Source organism: Otolemur garnettii, unplaced genomic scaffold, assembly GCF_000181295.1.
Source record: "Otolemur garnettii isolate 467f Iridium unplaced genomic scaffold, OtoGar3 scaffold00093, whole genome shotgun sequence".
Classification (NCBI taxonomy): Eukaryota; Metazoa; Chordata; class Mammalia; order Primates; family Galagidae; genus Otolemur; species Otolemur garnettii.
This window is the reverse complement of record NW_003852488.1, coordinates 146871-154415: the sequence shown is the minus strand read 5'-3', so window position 1 is coordinate 154415 and position 7545 is coordinate 146871. Positions and strand designations below refer to the sequence as shown.

Genomic DNA, 7545 nt, shown 5'->3' with positions numbered 1-7545 from the left:
CTGATTATAGAGAACTGCTTATCAAAGTTTGCATTGTTGTCAGGCCCCTCCCCCTCCCCCCCCATGGTGTCCCACTTTACCAATGTTAAAATCTGGTCACCTTATTCTTGGTGAAGTTGCTGTGAACATGTTGAAATGACAACAAAGGATTCAGAATATTATATAGACTTAGTTGATGAAGCAGCAGCAGGGTCTGAGAGCGACTCCCAATTTTGAAAGTTCTACTATGTGGGGTAAAATGCTAACAAAGAGCTTTTGCATGTGAGAGAGAAATCTTTCCTGAAAAGGCAGAGTCACTGCAGCAAACTATTGTCTTATTTTAAGAAATTGCCATGGCCACCTCAGCCTCAGCAACCACCTGAATCAATAGATGGTCACTAACATTGAGGCAAGACGCTCCACCAGCAGAAAAAAATAAATAAATAAAACCTCAGATGTTTGTTTACATTTTTTAGCAATAAAGTATTTTTAAATTAAATTATGTACATTGCTTTTCATAGACACAATACTATTGCACCCTTAATAGACTACCTTTTAGTGTAAACATAACTTTTATATGCTTTGGGAAACCAAAAAATTTGTGTGATTTGCTCTACTATGATATTTGCTGTATAGCAGTGGTCTGGGACCACACCCACAATATCTGCATGTAATTAATTCCTAGAAAGTGAAAAAGAAAACCAGTTCCACAGTAAAAAAAAAAAGGGCAAAAGAGATAAATAGTTCACAGAGCAAGAAACATGAATGGCCCTTAAACATGAAAAGATGCTTGATCACATAATTAGGGGCATGAAAATTCCAATCACGCTGAGATTCCTTTCTTCCTTCATCATATTGTCAAAAAATCCAAAAATGTTCTTGGCAAGCTCTGGTGAATGAGGACCTCATGTATATGTCTAGTGGCACAACCCCTCTGGATAGTGGTTTAGCAATATTTATCAAAACTGTAATGCGTTTACCTTCTGACCTAGTAATAGCAATCTGAGTATTTATTCTACTCATTACCTACATTTATGAAATGATGTATGCACAGGGTTATTATAATGACATTGTATCCATAAAAGGCTGGAAATAACCCAAGTGTCCATCAGCAGAGGTCTGGTTAAATAAACTATAGTACATGCAAATAATGGAATACACATACTACCACAACTAAAATAGATGAGAAAACTCTTTATGTATCTTACAGAAAAGTCACCAGGATAGGTCTCCCTTCAGTGAAAAAAGCAAGGTCTAGAACAGTGTCTTTGGTTTCCTAACTTTGTATGAACAGTTGGGGCACAGGGATGGGAATAAGAATATACGTTCATGTTAGCTTGTTTCTACATGAAAACATGCTAGAAAGATACTTAGGACATTAAGAAAAGTAGTTCATTATAGATAAGGAGACCATATAACTCAGTTTGCCCAAGACAGATTGTTTATTCCTGTTATCCTAAGTAATTATAAATAGCACCAATTTTTGTTCAAAAGTGCTCTATTTTAGTGATAGATTACACAGTCACCTACTTATAGGGGCTGGACCTAGAGAAAATGGAATTAACATGTGTAGCCATGGCACAAATTTTAAGGTACACTTTACTGAATTTTTGTGATGTCTGAAATGAAATGGATTACCTATTAAAAATAAAACAATTTATCCACTGGAAAAAATTAATTAGGATGAGGGCATTTGTGTCAACTGCTGCCTTCCTATGTGAAAAGAAAACAAAATCTACACGTTATCAAATATATATTTTTCATTAAGACACTTCAGGCAAGGCAAGATAGTTTTCCTTTTCCAAAGGGCCTGAAATTTAATCTTCCAGCAAAACTCTTTACGTGCAAGTTTCAGGAATGGCAGCATTGTTCACACAAGTGGGCTTATGAGCAAACTCTTATTTTTGGAGTGTGCTTGAGGTCCTTTCAGTTGTCGTGAATGTCCTAAGGAGCAAAAGGACATGTGGACAAAGGGAAGGCATGCTGTATTACTGAATAAGATGTCTTGGCATGATAAAGACGCCATTTCTCCCTAAATTCATTTATACACTTAATGTGATCACATTAAAAAGAACATTTTGGGAAGTTTATAAGAAAAAATAGAGAAGTAAGAATGCCAGGGAAATTCTTTTAAATAATCGAAGACCTAGGGGCTAGACTTACTAGATACTAAAGGAAATTTTAAAACTATAGTAATTAAACCATAGTTACTGGCATAGTTGGCGGACATATAGATTACATAGAACAAAATGACAGAGATAGGCCCAAATACACAAAGTAACTTAGTATCAGTTAAAACATCATTTTAAGTCATGGGAGAAAATATAAATCATTGAGTAATGGGACAGGGATCCTCTTCTGGCTAGCCATCTTAAAAAATTATAGCTGGATCCACAACTCTCTTCTCATCAATGATTTACATATATAAAAAGAATGACTTGTAAATTTTGAAAGAAACTCTAATATCCTATGGAAAGACTAGTTAATATGTTATAAAATCTAGAAGCCATAAATTAGAAAGACTGATTGTATTCAACTAAATCTTAAAATTCAAGAATTGAAAAAAAAATTCAAGAATTGAGTTAAATATTTATGAATGGCCAAAGCCACAATAGGCAAATTAAAAGAAAAACAATCACCTGCAGAAAAACATTTGCAACTCGTGTATAATTTCCCCGATATGTGTTATATACTGAGGTTCTTCATATTGAAAGGAAAAGACTCATGAGAAATGAAGGCCAAGGACATTCAAAGATCATTTACAGAGTAAGCAGTACGAGTTCTTCTAAAACATTTGGAAAGATGTTTAACCTCATTCATAATAATAATGCAAAATAATGCTGTGGTGAGGTATAAATTTTCACTCAAAAAGGTGTCCATGATGGTCTTGTGAAACAGTCTGTTATATGTACTATTATGAATTGTTCTATCCTCTTTGGAGGGCATTTGGCATTATAGATCATATTTACAAGTACATATGCTCTTTGATTCAATAGATGTATTTCAAGGAATTCTCTTGCAGATACCACTTATGTGAAATAATGTAGATATAAGGCTATTCACTATAGCACTGCTTCTAATAACAAAATATTGAAACAACCTAAGAGTCTGTTAATAGGGGACTGGGTGAAGTAATAATTTGTACTATGGATACATTGTACAACACAGCTACAAAGAATAAGAAAGGTGCCTATGTATTGGTGTGGAAAAATAATGAGGAGTTGAAGAACATTGAAGACTGTGAAATGAAAACACTAATATAGAGAAAAATAGCCACAATATGGTCGCCATTTGTGTATAAAAAGGAAAAACAAGAATTCATCTATGCATTTGCTGTGCAAGTATAAATACGTTTGAAAGATACCTAAGAAACTGGTAATCATAGTTGTGTGTGGAGAAAGAAACTGGGTAGATAGGGAAACAGGGGAGATATTTCATTGTATGCCTTTTTCTTTTCTTTTTTAACTAAATGTTTAAAATATATTTCTAAACAGGTTGGGCTGACTCAAGTCCATAGCTGAGCAACCCACAAAGACACAGCACTGATTTTCTTTCCATAATCAGAGGTGAAAAATACACAACTTGTTTCTGAACTAACACTGCAATGTCTGCAGTTTAGAATATTTCACTGCTAATATGGCACTGGTAGAAATTATGCAGGTTTTTAAAAATGAAAATGAAAAAATTTTCCTAAGACACTAAATCACTAATCTGGAATGTAGAGTCCAAGCACAAAGCAGCTCAGTTCACCTAAAAAATAAAGAAAAAAATTCCCATCACCTGTCTCAGTAAGGGATGAAAGGAGAGAGAGGGAACCCCTGCTTTGTTAAGGAGAGTCACCGCCCCTTGGCCCAGCCTGAGACTGCGGGTAGACATAGCTGGTGCTTCTCTCAGGACAAACTCTGATGTTGGAAGTGTCACCCCCATGAGGGCGGAACTGGCTACCGTTCAGTTTACGCGGGGCATATTCCACGTCTTCTTTTTTGAGATACTCAGCCATCCCCATTCCATCCTTCTGCACATCTGGATTACAGACACCCCCAGCTTCTCGCGGGTGACTCTTCAGGTCTTGGCCAGCTGCCTGATGAAAGAAGTCTTGTAACAAGAACTCCGAAATCAGATCTTCTCGTAAGAAGTCCATCCTTCTACTACGGGGCCACCCACCCCGACCTCTGTAAGTCGTGGGGAACTCCACGCGAAGCCCCACCGGCCATAATCATAACCATTCCTTCCAAAAATTGCACCCTCAGCCTCTCGGGGGGTCCTCGAAGCGCATGAACGTGAAGGGCATGAGGCCATGCGGGTTCTTGAGCTCGGTCTCGCGGACATGGTCGTACTCATAGAAGGGACCTGCCAAGTCTTTCTCCAGCTCAAAGCGCCCCAGGGTGCTCAGCCTCGCTCCTTGTGCGCAGGCAGAGTGGAAGCCCCTAGTACGCCTTTTAAATACAGCTTTTAAAGCACGTACATACATAAGCCTAAATTTACTAAATAAAATCTTAGGTAGTTTACAATAGAAAAATATGAAGAGAAACATAAGGAATGTTTCCAACATACTTTCAATGTAAGTTGCATCAATGTGTGAGAGCATAATGGTTACTGTTCAGCCCAAGCTTTGCTTAATTTGAGAGCACTCAGTTCTGCGAAGCTCAGCTATTGACGTTCAGGGAAATCCTGAAGGTAACAAACAGCCAGTCCAATTTCAAGTTAAGTCCGGATTCAGGTTACTTGCTTTCTATTTATTTATGTGTAGAGGTAGTGATATTGAGTTTGCCTATGGTAAAATGTATCCATTTTATGTGTATAGGGTCTTGACTTTTGACAAGTGCATACAACTATGCAACCATCACTACGATTAAGATAACGGGGCATTTTCATTCCCCTCCCCTCACTCCTCCCTCAAATGTCTTCTCAAACCCTTTTGTAGTCAATCTTTCCTGCTCATTCCCAAACCCAGACAACTACTAATTTAGTTTTCGTTATTACAGCTTTTCTTTTTCCAGAATATCATATAAATGGAATTATACCATATAGCCTTTTGAGACTGGATTCTTTGATAATGCATTTGAGAGCCAGCCATCTTGTAGCATGTATTAGTAATTTTTTTTCTGATTATTATTGCATTGTATGAACATAACACTGGTTATTCAGCCGTTGAGAGACCAGAGTAGTTTACAATTTTGGGTGAATATGAATAAAGTTACTGTAAACATATATGTACAATTTTTATGTGGACATATGGTATTAGCATTTCTCTTCAGTAAATAAGAATGAGATTGGTGGGTTATATGGTAAGTCTACATGTGACTTGATAAGAAACCACCAAACTGTTTCCCCAGATAATGGAACCACTTTGCTTCTTACAGCAATGTGTGTGTGTGTGTGTGTGCGCACGCATTTATTCATACATATAACTTTTAAAATATATAACTGTATAGATATATATGTATTATATATATACATACATACCCATAATATATATTTACCACAAACTCACTGGCTTAAAATAACATAAATGATTATCTTATGGTTCTGGAAGTCAGAAGTCCAAAATTAGTCTCACTGGGCTAAAATAAAGGTGTTTGCATGGCTGTGTTCCTTTCTATAGGCTCTAGGGGAGAATCAATGTTTTCTCCTGTTCCAGGTTGTAGAGGCTGCCCACATTCCTCAGCTCATGGGCCCAACCTCCGCCTTCCAAGCCAGCAGTCGTATCACTCTGATCTCTGCTTTCTGTTATCGCATCCTCTCTGACTGACTCTCCTGTCTTCCTCTTTCTTTTTCAAGGACTCTTGTGATTATTTCTGGCCCACCTAGGTTACCCAGGATTGTCTCCCTAACTCAAGATCACATCTGAAAAATCCTTTCTGCCATGTGATATCCCATATCCACAGGTTCGGGAGTTAGGGTACGGACATCTTTGGGGGTAGGGAGGGCTTTTCCTGCCTACTATGGATGGTTAAAAAACCCATGATTTTGTAGCATACATACCATTCTCACTTTGTTAGGGTAGCTGTGATGCTCTTTTAAGCTTTCTACATCCTAGGTGGAAGTGGAACTTCCTAATAATATCACTTCAGTTAATTTAGTTGAAATACATGAGAAGAAAACATTTAATTACTTGAGTTTGAACTCATACCCAATTTTAATGATCAAAAATCTCTGGAGATAAGTTTTTCCTTTCTTCTGTGTGTGTGGGGGTGCACTCCTGCCCTTGTGGCCTGTGCTCTGAAGAAACTCCTAGCAAGTCTGGGCAGTCTATTTTGTGCCCAGTGGGTGGTGCTGTTGGCATAAGTAATTTCCATCATTTTCAGACTACTATACCAAACTTTAAAAATTTTTTATCATCACAGGATATATAAAATCTTTCTCACCCCTACACTATGAATTTTATTTTATTTTATTTTATTTGGGACAGAGTCTCACTTTGTCACCCTCGATAGAGTGCTGTGGTGTTACAGTTCACAGCAACCTCAAACTCTTGGGCTTAAGCAATTCTCTAGCCTCAGCCTCCCAAGTAGCTGGAACTACAGACATCTGCTACAACGCCCAGCTATTTTTTGTTTGTTTGTTTTTTTGTTGTTGTAGTTGTCATTGTTGTTTAGCAGGCCCGGGCTGGGTTTGAACCCACCAGCCCTAGTGTATGTGGCCCTAGCCTTAACTACTGAGCTATGGGCACTGAGCCTACACTATGAATTTTAATCTTCTACTTAATTACTCTAGTATCATCTTGTTTTCCAATTTTTCAGTTTTGTTTTCAAAAGCATTGTTTTGTCCTTCCCCCATGGTATTCTGCAGTCTGACGCCCGTCCTCTCCTGCTCCCAGCCCTTCAGTGGAGCACAAAGCACTTCTCTCTCCTTTGTAAAGTCTTTGTATATTATCTACAGATGATGTACACTTCTCTCCATTTTTGTTACCTGACAATTAGATAGACATCCACAGGCACACCTAGGGAAATCTGCAGAATCCATTTGCTGGCTGGTTTTGGTATTTGAAATGAAGAAATGTTTAAAAAAATTATATTCACTTATTGCTACTTTATCTTCTTATACACAAATGACTCAAACTTACACTCATCATATTTCCCACAGATAACTTTGCCCTCCCAAATTACCTATTTTTGCTAGTGGTTCTAAAATCTGGCTCATCCAGATTCAAATCTTTGGGAATATTTTTATATCTGCTCTTTCTCTGTCCTTTTTGTTAAATTAATGATCCAGTTCAGACAGTTCTCCCTTGATTGTGTCTATTACATCTGCCCGCCCCTTCCATTATTGCTGCCTATTTCTGGAAACAATTACTGCATTTGGATTGCATAAATGACTTCTCGTTAGAAAATGTTTTCTTATTTTCATGGAAGCAATAAATACAAATGTTTAAAGTCTTATCAGGAAAAGGAAAGTGTTATCTTCTCACTTCCCCACTCCGGTTCCATTTCCCACTGGCAAGGTATGTATGAAAAACTTTTAACAATCTTAACAGTTTCCATTTTTATTTTTTCCAGGTAGCTCTATCCATATTTATGACTAATATGCATAAATGGCTATTTCCTCATTCACTCACCTTTCTCT

The 7545-nt window shown here is 37.4% G+C and overlaps 1 pseudogene; it reads right to left on the bottom strand.

Moving 5' to 3' along the window:
* Window positions 1-3685: 3685 nt before the first annotated feature.
* LOC100951581 lies at window positions 3686-4450 on the bottom strand (annotated as a pseudogene).
* Between the last annotated feature and the right edge of the window lie 3095 nt (window positions 4451-7545).